This window comes from Artibeus jamaicensis, unplaced genomic scaffold (genome assembly GCF_021234435.1).
Source record: "Artibeus jamaicensis isolate MK-2021 breed Jamaican fruit bat unplaced genomic scaffold, CSHL_Jam_final scaffold_584, whole genome shotgun sequence".
In the NCBI taxonomy this organism is placed as follows: Eukaryota; Metazoa; Chordata; class Mammalia; order Chiroptera; family Phyllostomidae; genus Artibeus; species Artibeus jamaicensis.
In genome coordinates this window covers 635,018-650,097 of record NW_026522048.1, presented here as the reverse complement: position 1 = coordinate 650,097, position 15,080 = coordinate 635,018, and the positions used below count along the sequence as shown (strand labels likewise).

The window sequence follows — 15,080 nt, the reverse complement described above, 5'->3', positions numbered from 1 at the left end:
TCTGAGGGACTGTACCTGTCATTGACTAACCAACCAAACATTGGGGGCAGGGGATGAAGCAGAAGCAGTGCTTCTGCCAGAGATAAGCTTTGTCTCCTTAGTGGCTCATGGTCTGGAGGTCGCTCACTCAGCCTTAGCCATGGAGGGCAGTTACAACTCCTGAAACCAGGCAGAGCAGTTCCCAACAAATGTCCTTGTGGGATATCTAAACTCTTAAATTGAGCATCAGCACACTTTCACCTCCTACATGAGAACACAGATGGCCCTTGCCATAGTAAATAAATGCTGGAATTTTGTTCCTTGATTTCTTTTGGAGCTGCAGCTGAGCCATCAAACTGGTCTTCACCTTCAGTCATCAGTTCATCATCAGAGTGAGTACTCAGAAAAGTTACCAGCATTTCTGTCACCCTTCCTCAAACAAACAGCCAAGACCATGTAAATACATCCATAAAATTGGGCCACTGGTAATGATATGGAGAACAGTTAAACTGCCGACTAGTCAACACATTATTTTCACACTTTAATACAGCAGCTTTATTATTATAGACATCTAAGCAATTAGGTGCCAGAAAACTGTAATAATGAAGGACAACCTATAGTTTTGCTTTTTCTGAACATTCTACAGCCTGCATCTTGAACTTCATGAGCTCTAATAATTGATAACAACTTATTGTTTTACAAAAATTTACATACCACTGGGTAGCTATAAAAATGAGAACATCCAGGAAAATGTTTCTGTGATTTCTTATTTACAAAATCTTCTGAAGAATCAGACCACAAAAGTCACACATTGGCCAACATGCAGGTGCCCCTTGAACTCTACCCAAAATCTTAGTATCATCCAGTATGTGTATTTCTGGTGAAAGTCAACCATGAACACACACAAAAATTACTGGTTTCAAAGTGCAGTAAGAGCCCTGGCTGGCGGAGCTCAGTGAATTGAGAGCAGGCTATGAACCACAGGGTTGCCAGTTTGATTCCCAGTCAGGGCACATGCCTGGGTTACAGGCCAGGTCCCCAGTGGGGGCCACATGAAAGGCAACCACACATTGATGTTTCTCCCTTTCTCTTTCTCCCTCCCTTCCCCTCTGTCTAAAAATAAATACTAAAATCTTTATTTAAAAAGTACAGTAAGAGGCAGGCTAAAATAGGCTACTTACAAGCTTCATAGACTCTTTCTCAATATTTAATTTTACATTTCTGTTTAAAGGTAAAATAATAAGGTGTCTGCATTCATAATTTCCTCTCAGAAGAAACAATGTACTTAGATATAGAATCTTCAGGTAACATAAATATAAGACACACTCTATATTAAAATAAACTTTGCCCAAATACACCAAGAAGAAAGTATCATGCATCAGCAGATAAACTTCCTACTTCAAAAAGTTTCATCAGATCAAAAAACTTGGCTATAAATTTCACCAGACACTGCCATTGGAGCCTCTACTTCTGCTACTGTTTTCTGTCTCCAAACGAATGGCAGCACTCTCATTGATAATCCTAAGTGCAATTTCTTCATCTACCCAACCTTTTTTATTAAGTAGCTCTCTTGAACATCAACCCTAAGTATTTAATTTATATCAAATACTTCTTCAGATGTCAAGCAATGTGTGATGATGCAGTCAGGCCTGGGAATGGCAGTGGGATCAGGGCTTGGGTCCCAGGGCTCGGCTAGGAGCTGAGCCTGGCAGGGTTGGGAGCAGTGGGGATGGCGGCTACCATAGGTGAGCATGGTGGTCTCCAGGGAGCATGGTGGACCTTTGAGCATTATTTTTTTTATTTAATGCAATAATGAAATAATACTATAATCAATTATACAATGTCTTAACTCAATGTAATGTTCAATACACCAATAACATTCTTTCCTATTTATACTCAACCAGCATGATGCTAAGTGAAATAAGCCAGGCAGTGAGGGACAAATACCATATGATCTCACCTTTAACTGGAACCTAATCAACAACAACAACAAAAAAAGCAAAAAAATATAACCAAAGACATTGAAATTAAGAACAATCTGAAAGTGACCAGAGGGGAGGTGGAAGGGGAAAACGGGGGCAAGAGTTTTCAGAAACAACTATAAAGGACACATGGACAAAAACCAAGGGGGGGACAGTGAAACAAAGGAGGGAGGTGGGTGTGGCTGGGGTGGGAGGTAAATGCAGGCAACTGTAATTCAACAACAATAAAATAATTAAAAGGAAAATAAAAAATCTTGTGTTAAAAGTAAATTGAGAATAAAATATCTAAAATATTTTTTAAAAACTTGAATTTCATTGCTGTGACAAAACATTGATTACACATATTAAATTAGTAATAGCCAGTGGTAATCAAGAGCACATACATTTTTAATAATTTTTAATAGTGATTCTTTTAAATCCCTGCCTAAAAAAGTCAGTATTTTCATTCATGTTTCAGAGAGGCTAAATATTATCAATGCATTGCTGATATTAAACTCTTAAATTATTTCTACATAATAACAAAAATAGCTTTAGCAAAGTACATTAAAGTTGTGCATCCTTATTTCCCTTCTATTACAAGTAATAGAAGGGAAATAAGGAAAGTTCATCTTAAATTCGTAGTAAGAAAGTTAATGACCCTTTTTCCTTTCTAAATTATACTGATAGCATGAATTAGAGTTAGTTGAATAGTCTTACACAATATGTCAATACAAGGTCATAAAATCTATTATTAAACATCCCATAGCTCATTAAAATCAGTCATTGAATAAGGAAACTAAGGTTTACAAATCAGACAGTGGTCAATAACAAAAACATGAGTATATATTTCAATTTCTATTACTACTTTGAAATATTAAAATATGTATGAAAGGACCTCGACCTAATAATACATCATCTAAACAATGCAATGTATCTTACATCAATGGACATAATAGGCATATAGTATCTGTAGAATAGTTGTTGAAACTATGAACAGTTTATGATATCACAGCTTGTATACTCTATGAAAATTTTTAATAAAAATATTTTCAATATACCTAAGAATATTGAGGCCAACATTTTTTTTCTTTTCTTACATATTGTTTTGTTAGAGAAAGAGAGAAAGGAAGAGGGAGAAAAGGAGAGAGAAAGAAAATAGATTTGTTGTTCTACTTATTTATGCATTCAATTTTGTTTCTTATGTGAGCCTTGACTAAGGATCAAACCTGCAACCTTGACATATCAGAACAATGCTATAACCAACTGGGCTACCCGACCAGGGCCTCGGTAGTTTTTTCAAATATTGTAAAAGTATAAACTAAAATAAGTTAAATCTGTTTTTCTCATAAAATATTTGCTGTAAATACCATGAAATACTAAAATCAACAAAACATTGAATTGTGTAATAATTCAGTTTTTCTTTTTTTTTCAAAATAGTTATTTCAAGTAGAAACTTAAATGACATACCACATATAGGAAGACAGCCACATGTAAGATACCAAGTAAAAATACCTTGAGGAATACATTCATTTGGTTATTCAAATATAAAAAAAAACTGGAAAAATTTACATTCAATAGTTGGATTGAAAACAATGTTATTAATTATTCAGTTTTCAAAATATTATTTCATTTGGAAAAGCTCATTGTTAGAAAAACAAATGGCAAATACCTATCATGGAAAATCAAAAGGCATATCTTGATGTAATAAATAACTATATATGGAATGAAAGAAATGTGGTTTTCACTTGCACAAAACTATTTTTCTGATGCAACTCAGTTCTACGGCACTGAGACTTGGCACTGTGCTAAATTAGTTACAGGTCATACACACAAAACTAGTATTTTCATTAAACATTATGTGATCTAAAGGCAAACTGATTTAAATGAATGCATATTTATAAGTAGTTATCAATTATCAGGTTTATCGTTCCTGTTATATAATCCAATGGTAGTGAAAACAAGACATAAGACATAATGGATCTACAATGAAGTCTACATTGGATCAAAAGTTAATCTTACAAAGTTAGAAATAAGACTCAATGTTTGAGTGCTAAAGAGACAGGAAGGAACAAAATCAGGCAAATAAATAATCTTATATGACAAATTCTTTCTCAGACATTACAAAATCCCTGTAGAATAACTGGGCATCTAAATATGATAATATCACTACTAAAATCTTGAGTAAAACTGAATGGCATTCTGTTCTGAAAAATAAGCTACTATGAAAGTTCAATTCTGTCTGCTGTTCTGAGAAAAGAAACCATTTACAAGACATAATGAAACAAGAACCTCTTTAAAAATACATGAAGGGCAAATGTGTTTTCTTTATGAGCTTCACAAATTTGATGCACGTTCTAATTTCTTTCTGTTGTGGCTTCCAGGGTTCCATTGATCTTGTGGCACGGGAGGACTGCCATGCTCCGAGTCTGTTACGGGGAGCTCTGTGACAGCGTTAATTAGGTTGTGCTTTGGGATAAACAAAGCAAGAGAGACGCATATTTGCCTTCCTGACAATAAGTGCTGAAGTATAGCAATGAGCAGGAATTCCTGGAATACTTATTAATAAGTTTTTTATTTTTTATTGTCTCTTTTACTTTTTATTTCCTTCTTCCCTCCCTTCTTTATTTCTTTTGCTTTTAGTGATGGCGTCAACATTCATAATTCAAGGGCAGTTAAAAGGGACAGATACTACATATGGATACATTACAATCCTTTGTTCGCAGAGGAATTTAAGAAAAATGCACACAATAAAACTGAGATTCAAGGACCCGTGGGCCCCATGAGAAACCTTCTTAAATAATTTGTATTGTGTTTTACTGAGAGGGGAGAAGCTGATCTTAATATACAGGACTGTTACTATGTTAAGGATCATTACAGCTACTATTTTGAGAAACATGGTCCCTCTTTTCATGACAGTCTAAATAGCTTCCTCCCATTCCTACTTTTTTTCTAAATGAGCTTTAACTTCAGTTGTAAAATTGCCTTTTTGGGGGAAATATTTTCCATAACTATTTTTCAAATGAATAAATTCACAGGTTTTAGAAAAAATGCAGACACAGAGGATAGTTTCTAGTCCTTGCATGCGCTGGGTCAGTCTCCACGTGCCTCCCCAGTCTTGGTACAGCTCTTTCCCACAGCGGATTGGTACAGACTGCGCTCTTTGCCTCTGAGGTCCCTTGGATTGGCTACTTCCTTTGCTAAAATCAATCTCCAATTTTCTTGAGGTTTCTTATACCTTTCCTCAGGCCTCCCAGCCTGTCTCAAGTGAACTACCTTTCCTTTTTTAAAAAAATTTTTGCTATTATATTTAGTTATGCTAACATCATAGAAGCTGTCACATTTTTAAAAATTATTTATATTTGATATTTAGTTGGCCTGTGAGTTCCATGAGGATAGGGGTTGTGTCCTGTGTATCCAGTTTTATAGATACAAATATTTATTACGGTTACTATTGTTATTATTATTATTACTGTTACCGCTATTAACAATTTGTTGTAAGGTATACCTACAGCAAATTATTTAAGAAATACCTGCAACAAATTATTCTTCTACATTTGTCTCCATCTTCCTTGCCCCAGGCTTCTGTTGAAGAAATAACATACACATTCTGTCCTATATTCTTGGCTCACAGGAATATTCACTGTGTGCCAGGGCAGGAATTGCTCTTGGGGCTATTCATACAACACTGAACATGACAAAATTCTCTGTCCTCTAAGAACATTTATTTTAGCAGTTAAATCATCTATGCTTGGGGATAAATGGATTATTGAATATGACAATAAACAGTTTTTGCAATATCGAGTGAATAAAATATTGAAATGATACATAACTGCATTACTAATGGCACTGGATTTGAAGAGAAAAGGAAGTCTACATTGGTACGTCTGTGTCACTTAAATGAAGCAGCTCAGTCATCAAAACCAAATACATGATCTTTCTCTCTCTCCTTTTTACATAATTAAGTATTCTTTCTTCTAACAATGTGCAAAATAGCAGTGTCAGGAGAACAGGATTTTGAATCAGATCAGATTTTTTAAATTTAAATATTTTATTTTTATATTATTACAGTTGTCCCACTCCCCCCCCACCCAGCCTATCCACACTCCCAGTTAATCCCCACATGGTTGTCCATGTCTATGAGTCATTCATGTATGTTCTTTGACTAATCTGTTCAACTTCTTTCAACCAATCACCACCTTCCCTCTGTGCTTTTACTGCTGTCAGTCTGTTTCATGTCTCCATGCCTCTGGTCCGATTTTGCTCGTTAGTTTATCTTGTTCATTAGGTTCCACTTATAGGTGAAATTGTGTGGTATTTGTCTTTCACCAAATGGATTATTTCACTTAACATAATAGTCTCCATGATCTTTCTCTTTAATTAATTTGTTCTAAATAATGTTACATGTAGTTTACTTCTTACTTGTATCATGACTTTCTAGAATAGTTGTCTATTTTTTCTAGAATATCTAATTTCTCTTAGCCATATTTTGTTTCCTAATAATTTATATAATAAGAGGTAATTATCTTCAACAAATTACCTATTTGAACCATTGCATATTAATGTTTTTTCTAAAGGAAACTGTTGATCAGACTTCTTAAGCCTCAGTAAGTCTATAATCCAGATATTTTATTTTCAAATTTTATTTATTTTTTATTCTTAATGAGAAGAGAAGAAAGGGAGAGAGAGAGAGAAACATCAATGTGTGAGAGATATATCAATTGGCTGCCTCTAGCACACCCACAACCAGGGACCTGGCCCACATCCCAGATATGTGCCCAGACTGGGATTTCAACTGGCAGCCCTTCAGTTTGCAGACCAGCAATCAATCAACTGAGCCAAACCTGCCAGGGCCAGAAACTTTACTTAATTTCACTTTTGAGGCCTTTTCACAATTTATTGATTACTTGAGTTATTGTCAGCTAAGTAGATCTACAAATAATACTTTTTAGAAAGAGAGCAGACTCGCTCAGTCCCTGAACTCTAAAACTGTTGTTATTATACTCACACTTAATTGATAGTTTAGCAGGAAATAGAGTTCAAGATTTAAAGAAATTTTAATAAAGATGCTTAAAGTATTTCTGCATTTTCTTTAAATTTTCCATTTTTCCGGGGACAAATCTGTTGCCCTTTTCTACCATACCTGCCTAAATTTTAACTATATTTTTCACATGCTCTTATTTCTAAAAAAGGAGAAAGTATATATTTCATACATATTTCTTATAGTGCCTATTATTAATAGTATTTTTACTGCAACAGTTGCTCCAAAAATATTGTTATTACTAAGAAAATGATAATGTTTGTTTTTATACCAATGCTTAAGAAATAACCAAGAACTATTTCCCCATACCTTACTCCTTAATTTAAAAATTGCATCTACTCAGAAACCTGCAGTCATTCTTTATCTCGCTTGCACATGCAAGCCATTCATTTAATTTGTTAACATTTATTAAGCACCTTTTGTTCTCCAGGCACAATTCTAAGATCCAGAAATAAAATGATGAAGGAAACACTCCTTACCTCACTGAGTTTACTTTCTAATATCTTAGCAAAACAATTCTAAAGTATCTTGAAGTATAAACTTCTCTGCATCTTCATAGTTGCTATGTATTCAATATCTGAGTGCCCCGAAGTTTGTATGTTGATGTCCTAATGTCTCATGTGACACTATTCAAATGTGGGACCTTTGCGAAGTAATTAGGTCATCAGGGCCAAATCATTATAAACAGGATTAGTGCCCTTACAAAAAGAACAGACGTGATTTGTCTCATGAACCCACGAAGATAAAGGAAGAAGACAACCATGTACAAAGCAGGAGAATGGTTCTTACACAAATGTGCCCTACTGGCTGCTTAATCTTGGACTTCTAGTCTCCCAAACTGTAAGAAATACATTTCTGTTTTTTAAGTCACCATACATGGTACTTGTTGTAGCAGCCTGTGCTGACTAAGACAGTGGCCATTGCCATCACTTGTACACTAAAGTAGACTTCTTGCATATTCCTCTTAATATCTAGATCCAAAAATCCTCAGACCTTACTAGATCCTACAGTTTACTAATGCCACCACCCTCTCACCATTTATCTTCTATCTTTCCATCTTCAACATTCGTATTTCTCCTTATTTTGCTTGAATTCCACAGTGATCCTTCCTAGCATATATCCTCACTGTTCTCCTTCTGATTTGTCAAATTCTCTTGGCCAAACCTGAACCCTCACTAAAATCCGTTTATCCAACAGTTCTGCATGTTCACCTGTGCAGCTGCACATGGCAGGTGATAAACACACACACTCTTGTCATCCTGACCATTTTTCCTGTTTCCCATAAGATTCACTAAGTTCTCTGTTGTTTGGGACTTTTGTCTAGGCTGAACCCTTGTCCTGGAGTCTCCCCACTGATGTTTTCATATGACTCCGCTACTCGTGCTAAGCTCTCCATTCAAGTATCAACTTCCGCAAAGCCCCTCTTTTACTGTTTTTTTAACAGAACATGTTTATCCTCTTTTATATTGAAACATTTTATTTTATACAATCATTCTCCATATCCTCTCCAGATTTTTTTATTTCACAAAATAAAAATACATAAGATTATAAAGAAAACAAGTTATATTAAAATGAATTTATTACGGTATTTAAAAGAAAATTTGTTGGAGTAATATATATGTTTATTTATTGATGTATTTAATGGCATGATCTTACTGTGCATCTAGTAATTACTGTAATTTCTAAAATTAAATGACAACTTGAGATATTCATTAACAGCTCTATAATAATACAAAAGTATCCATGATTTTTCTTGGTGAAAAACAATTACAGTGTACTCATAATTAAATAAAATATTAAATTGCAGTTAGAAGTTTTTAAAATTAAGCTTTTTTTCTCATTTAAATTTAGAGTTTTTGATAATTTTACTCAGACTCTTTAGGAGCCAAAGGGCCCTCGGTGAAAAACCCTGACTGCTCCAGACCCCTCGTGTTATGGATGAGAGACGTTTGCCATCATAAGGACTTGTCCATGTAGGTTACATGAGACCGGGAGCCTGCTCTCCTCCCTTTCATTCCAGAGCTGAAAAGCCACGCAGTCTCTGAAGTCAGCCACACAGCAAATGTAGGAGTGAGTGTGCATTGAAATCCTGGCTGACAGCCTCACAGGTAGCAGTGTTTCGTTAGGTCCTTAAAGGAATCTAAAATTCTAAGTATTACATATTAAATTAAATTCAAAACCCCTGGACCTGCCCCACCACTGCTGCACTCCACCTTTTATTTATCTTCTTGGGCCACTGATCATTAATTGAAAAAATGTTAGAAGCTCTAAGATACTACATATCTTACTGTGACTTTTGGTTTTTACTGTCGACTCTACTGAACTGTAGGCTTCAGGAACTGTATTCCTTGTGAAACAGTACTACTGCCTGGCACATACTAGATGGCAAATAATAGTGGTTGAAATTGAGTTAATGAGTAAATTGACTAATGTATGCAATCTATTTTATAAAAAGTCTCTTTCTATTGAAACTTCTTTAGAAATGTAAAATAACAGAATAGTATATCAATGAGCAAAATTCACAATTTTTAAATTGCTAGCTAACAAGAAGATAATATAAAACCCACAGGAAGCTAATGCAAAACTATCTTAAACCTTACTAATATGAAAACATGGTAATAGAATTGCTGTTTTTAATTATAAACAATGAAAAATGAGCTTCTATCCTGATTATGTAAAATCTTACAAATGAGAGTTTCATAATTTATTTTAGGACTCATCAAGGAAGTGTATCCACTTAACATTTGCATTTAGAAGAGTATATGTAGAATATCAGGTTTATGATTAACTAGAAAAGCAAACTTATCATTTTCCAAATAAGATTGCCTGGGAGAAAATGTGTCTATTTGAATTCCAGTAACTAGAATGTAAGGGAATCTTCAGATCTTTGTGCAGGTAGGTGGAAGATGCACTTGTTTAAAATGAAAGGAGACATTAGGAAAGCAGGTGGGAGGACTGAGTGAGACTGTGTAGGCAGGAGCACAAGCACCACAGTGGGAAAGGGAGATATTTGACCTTGAAGTGGGTGGTGAGGAGAAAGCAGTAAAAAATGTGTCAGAGGGAGAAAAATGATAGGTACGTGGGAGAAAAGTGAGTTTTAAAAGATCTTTTACTGTACTGCCAGGAAAACCAAAATTGACAAAGCGCTAGTTCTTGTTCCCAGCACAGTGAGAGCTTCGGCAGGTCTGGTCACCTCCCAGCGTCCACAGAGAACTTGTGGGCGCCATTGCAACTCAGCGCCATTCGTTCACTGGTCTCTCCCTGCATCATGGGCACTTTATGATATGTAACATTATTTAAAGGAGGTGAGGAATCATGCTACAGGAAAACCTCAATTCTCCCTATTATTTCTTATCGAAGATCCCTCTTGATTTTAATGAGAACCATTAGTGTGATTCAAAGGACAGACATTGAAATTAGATAGTTTGGCTCCAGGCCTTGGTCTCCCACTTGCCAACTCTTTAATACCGTACAAATACTTAACTTCCTTAACTCTAAGTTTCTCTTGGTAAAAAAATGGGTCAATGTGAAACAGGACTTCACACCAGGTCCCTCATTCAGGAAAAAAAAAAGCACAGGATGTTATTATTGCTTTTGTTACTGCTGTTGCTCTTGTTTTTATTTTATATGTCATATCTAAATATGTTTGTGTGGATCATTAGAAGTTTTTCAACTTTATTCTAAAAAAATTGGAGAACCTCCATCATTTTTATTGAAATATCAGGAAACTAATATTTTGTGTAACACTATTTTATTTAATAAATTGTACTTAGATTGGGTAAAATATGTCTGAGTTTAGCTGAAAGTTATTCCATAACATAGAGGTTGAAATTAATTCACTAACAATGTAGAAACCATGTCACTACATATGTGGCAGTTCAGGCGTATGAATGTTAAGTAGTATTAAACTGGCTGAATTCCCCCCAAACTTCATCACTTACTGATAGTTTGTTTCTAATCTCTACTATATTTCTAACAATACTCTTAGTCACAAATATTTAGAGGAAACAGACTTCTTTCCCAACCTTGATTTTCCCAAGGACTTCATGAGATTTCAAACAAGTAATTGAGCTAAAGTAGTTACTGCTAAAGTAGTATCTTCACTTTAGTATAAAGTAAAATATCTTTACTTTAGTAAAGTATTTAGTATTTAGTATAATACTAAAGTAGATAATGCTAGGGTGTCACACCAAACCAACAATCCAATTTGAACCAATGTGAATGAATCTCGTGAAAATGTTGTTTAATAAAATAGATCAAACAGAAAAGAATATATATGTGATTCCTTTTATATACAGTTCAAACACTTGCATATAACATGCATTAAAATGTATGTAGCTGTCAGATAGGTCCTCCTGAGGGTGAGTGCAGTGCCTGAAAGGAGACTGGAGGGGTCTTGCAGGGTGTGGGGTGTGTTGACTTTATGATCTGGTGCTGGCTACATAGAGCTGTTCACTCTGTGAAAGCTCCCTCACCTGCAACTGTATCATTTTTACACTTTTCCTCTATGTATATAATAAAAACTAATTCAAAATAAAAAGGGGAAGTGTAGATTTTTAATGCCTCCCACTGAAACAGTGTAATATACTTTATTGCCTGCAGAAAGCCTGAAATATTTTTTTTGACTTTTTTAAAATTTATTAATTTTTTATTGATTATGACATTACAGTTGTTCTATTCCCCCCCTTCATTCCCCTCCACCCTACCCCCCTGTTCCCACCATTAACCCCCCTTTAGTTTATGACCATGTGTCTCAAGTTCTTTAGATTCTATATCTCCCCTACTATTCTTGCCCTCCCCCTGTCTATTTTCTACCTACCATCTATCCTACTTATTTTATGTACCTTCTCCCCGCTTCTCCTCCTCCCACTCCCCTGTTGCTAACCCTCCTTGAGATCTTCATTTCTATGTTTCCACTCCTGATCTAGCTGTACTTTTAGTTTGCTTTTGTTTTAGGTGTGGTTGTTAATAACTGTGAGTTTGCTGTCCTTTCACTGTTCATGTTTTTTTAACTTCCTTTTCTTAGATAAGTCCCTTTAACATTTCATATAATAAGGGCTTGGTGATGATGAACTCCTTGAATTTGATCTTATCTAGAAGCACTTTATCTGTCCTTCCATTCTAAATGAAAGTTTTGCTGGGTAGAGCAATCTTGGTTGTAGGTCTTTGGATTTCATGACTTGGAATACCTCTTTCCAGCCCCTTCTTGCCTGTAAGGTCTCTTTTGAGAAATCAGCTGACAGTCTGATGGGAACTCCTTTGTAGGTGACTGTCCCCTTAGCTCTTGCTGCTTCTAGGATTCTCTCCTTCATTTGAATCTTGGCTAATGTAATGATGATGTGCCTTGGTGTGTTTCCTCTTGGGTCCAACTTCTTTGGGACTCTCTGAGCTTCCTGGATTTCCTGGAAGTCTATTTCCTTTGCCAGAAATATTTCTGAGTTTACATGTACAACCTGTTCAGAATGATATGCTTGTACATTTTGTTATCTAAACTAGGAAGGATTGACATCTTAAACAGAATGACACTTTCAATTGATTCCTCTCTGAAGATTATATTTTATTTGACAAAATATTGGCTCTATAGGTATTAAGATACCAAAAAAGATGAGAGCAAATTCTGTCTAATGATAGTTCTTATCAATTTTCAGTTGCTTTTGTGAAAAATTGTGTGAACATTTTAGCCCATGACTTTTATGGTTATTGTGTTTTTGGCTCATTACATACCTTCCTTAGACAAATATTTTTGCAAGATAAAAGTCATAAAATAATATCTCTATTTATGTTTATTTTGATTGGATTTTCCTATCTTAGGTGCTATGAAACTGTAAGGCTGTATAATTTCAGCTCCTTCCTCCACAGAATACAAACTTACCAAGTTAAAAATGGGAACACAATTAAAAGACACTTGTGTAAGTGAAATTATTCTAAAGCACAGTTAATAACTTAAATTTCAAACACTGTGTACATGCTCTTATCATCTAATTTGTTCAGTTCCTCGCATGCTTTTTGGGGAATAGATGTTAATGTTTTTCTGTTTGCATATTTTATTTTAAATACAGCTTTGATTCAATAAAAGATTTAGAAGCCAAAGGTGTTTTGTACCCTATTTGTTAAATACTTTTGATTAAAGATTTTAAAGAAATTTTAAACAGAATATAAACGAAATGTAAAGGCCTTATATACCAAAATAATGAAAAATTATTGCAGTGCTTAAGCTTGATTTACAAAGAAAATTTCAACCGCTCATATATGGTTAAAATCAAATTGATAAATAGTGTGTTCCAGAAAGCCTACACTACAAAGCAGAAGTATTCCGTGGTACCCAACACCAACTGCACTTCAAAGTTAGTTTCACTCTCACTATATAAAAATACTAGTGCATTTTGACACTTCAACTTCTATTTGTGTTGCTATAATGTATAGCTAATTTCTACACAATTATACATTAGATATTCATCACAATCCCATTTCTACCTCTTAGATTTTCTTAGTTAGAACTTCGTTTTGCCTCCACAATGTGTTTCACCAGAAGTTGTGTTCACAATCACTTCCAAAAAAATCATTTTCAATTTTGTACATTGAGTTTATATTAGCATTCAAAATGATGTCAGATACATTACCTTTGACCTAATGAGTTTCCTAAAACTTTAGTTAGTTTACATGAATTAGATGAAACAATATCACATTTATTGGGAGTAACTTTTGATGTTTTATCTGAAGTATCCAATGACACATAAACTTTGTGTTAAGTGTCTGAGTCCTTCTGTTAATGGAAGCATTAGAAGAGCCATTGCTTTGCTTTCTGTGTCCGCACAAGAAAGCTTGGAATTGAAAGCCAAAAGTTTGATCTAAATGCAAAATCAATCTTCACAAAGTTAATTTTACACATATTTGCTGAAGTCTGAGTTCTTAAAATATCTCCTAAACTTTGAAGTAGATTTTAAAGCTTTACAGCAGTTTTTGGCCTTCATATGTTCAGTAATATCACTATGGCTCCCACGGTGAAGCAAACATTTTGTGGTGACATGTTTATCATTAACTTTCTAGACATGGGCTTTTGTTTACTTTGCATTTATTGTTGCTAAGTAACAATAATAAAGACATAAGGGTTACCAAGCCAAAAATAAATATTTATAAATAAAGAAAACTTGAGAAAAATCATTGTAGCAAGGACATCAAGATTTTTTCCTCCATATATTTTAAGACAGGATGCTTAACCCCTAATCCCCACATATAAAATTCAAAAAGTATAATTTTGTCTGTTTTATCAGTGGCTCTACTCATTAGTGGCCAAGTGACTTAGTGCATCTCATCCGGGTGCAACAGCAGCCACAGCTGAACGGGTTGGTACAATGTCAGGGGCAATGGGACCAAGGGTTCCTTATCCTACCTGGACTGGAAGGAGTTAGCTGTGTCTAACCACTTAATTCTGACAGTACTTCATTTATCAGCGGGCACCCTGAGCACTGCCATTGCAAAAGAGATGTTAGAGACCTCACTTATATCTAACTCCGGAAAGTTTCTCTGGTGCACTTTCAGATTTACCCAGCTAAAGTAATAGCTCTGCTCCCTGCACATGTATCCCACAGCACTAGGTCAGACCCTGACCAAAGCTGGAGGTACAAATTGTTGGGCTACACAACATGTTCAGTCTTATTTTAATACAGCAACTAGTAATATTTCATTGAAAAATTAAAAACTCAAAAACATGCTGAAGTGCATGAGATCCTGGTACACCAATGATAAAAACTCTAAAGTTGCTATGCTGTAATATGCAGTATTATTTTTTAAAGAATAAAGCTTTCCTGATAAGAGCATTTACAGACAAAAATGCATCCCACTGGTCCCTATAAATCTCATTTGTAGGTATTCTGGTGAGTTGTTATTCTTTCACAGTTCTGCTCAATATGAAAGTAAAAGAAAATAAAATGCACTTAAAAAAGGAAAAACAGTACATGAAGAAACATAAGCAGGGCAGTCTTGAAGCTGGCCAACCATTCCAGGGAGGTGTTATGGTGATTAAAAAGCTAGTGAACTTATGTTACTTTGCTCTCATTGGCTAATAGATGCCATATTGGTTTATTTTATTAAAATTGAGAACA

At 34.9% G+C, this 15,080-nt stretch overlaps 1 pseudogene; it reads right to left on the bottom strand.

Moving 5' to 3' along the window:
* Positions 1-205: 205 nt before the first annotated feature.
* Positions 206-1,732, bottom strand: LOC119050949 (serine/threonine-protein phosphatase 2B catalytic subunit beta isoform-like; annotated as a pseudogene).
* Positions 1,733-15,080: the final 13,348 nt, after the last annotated feature.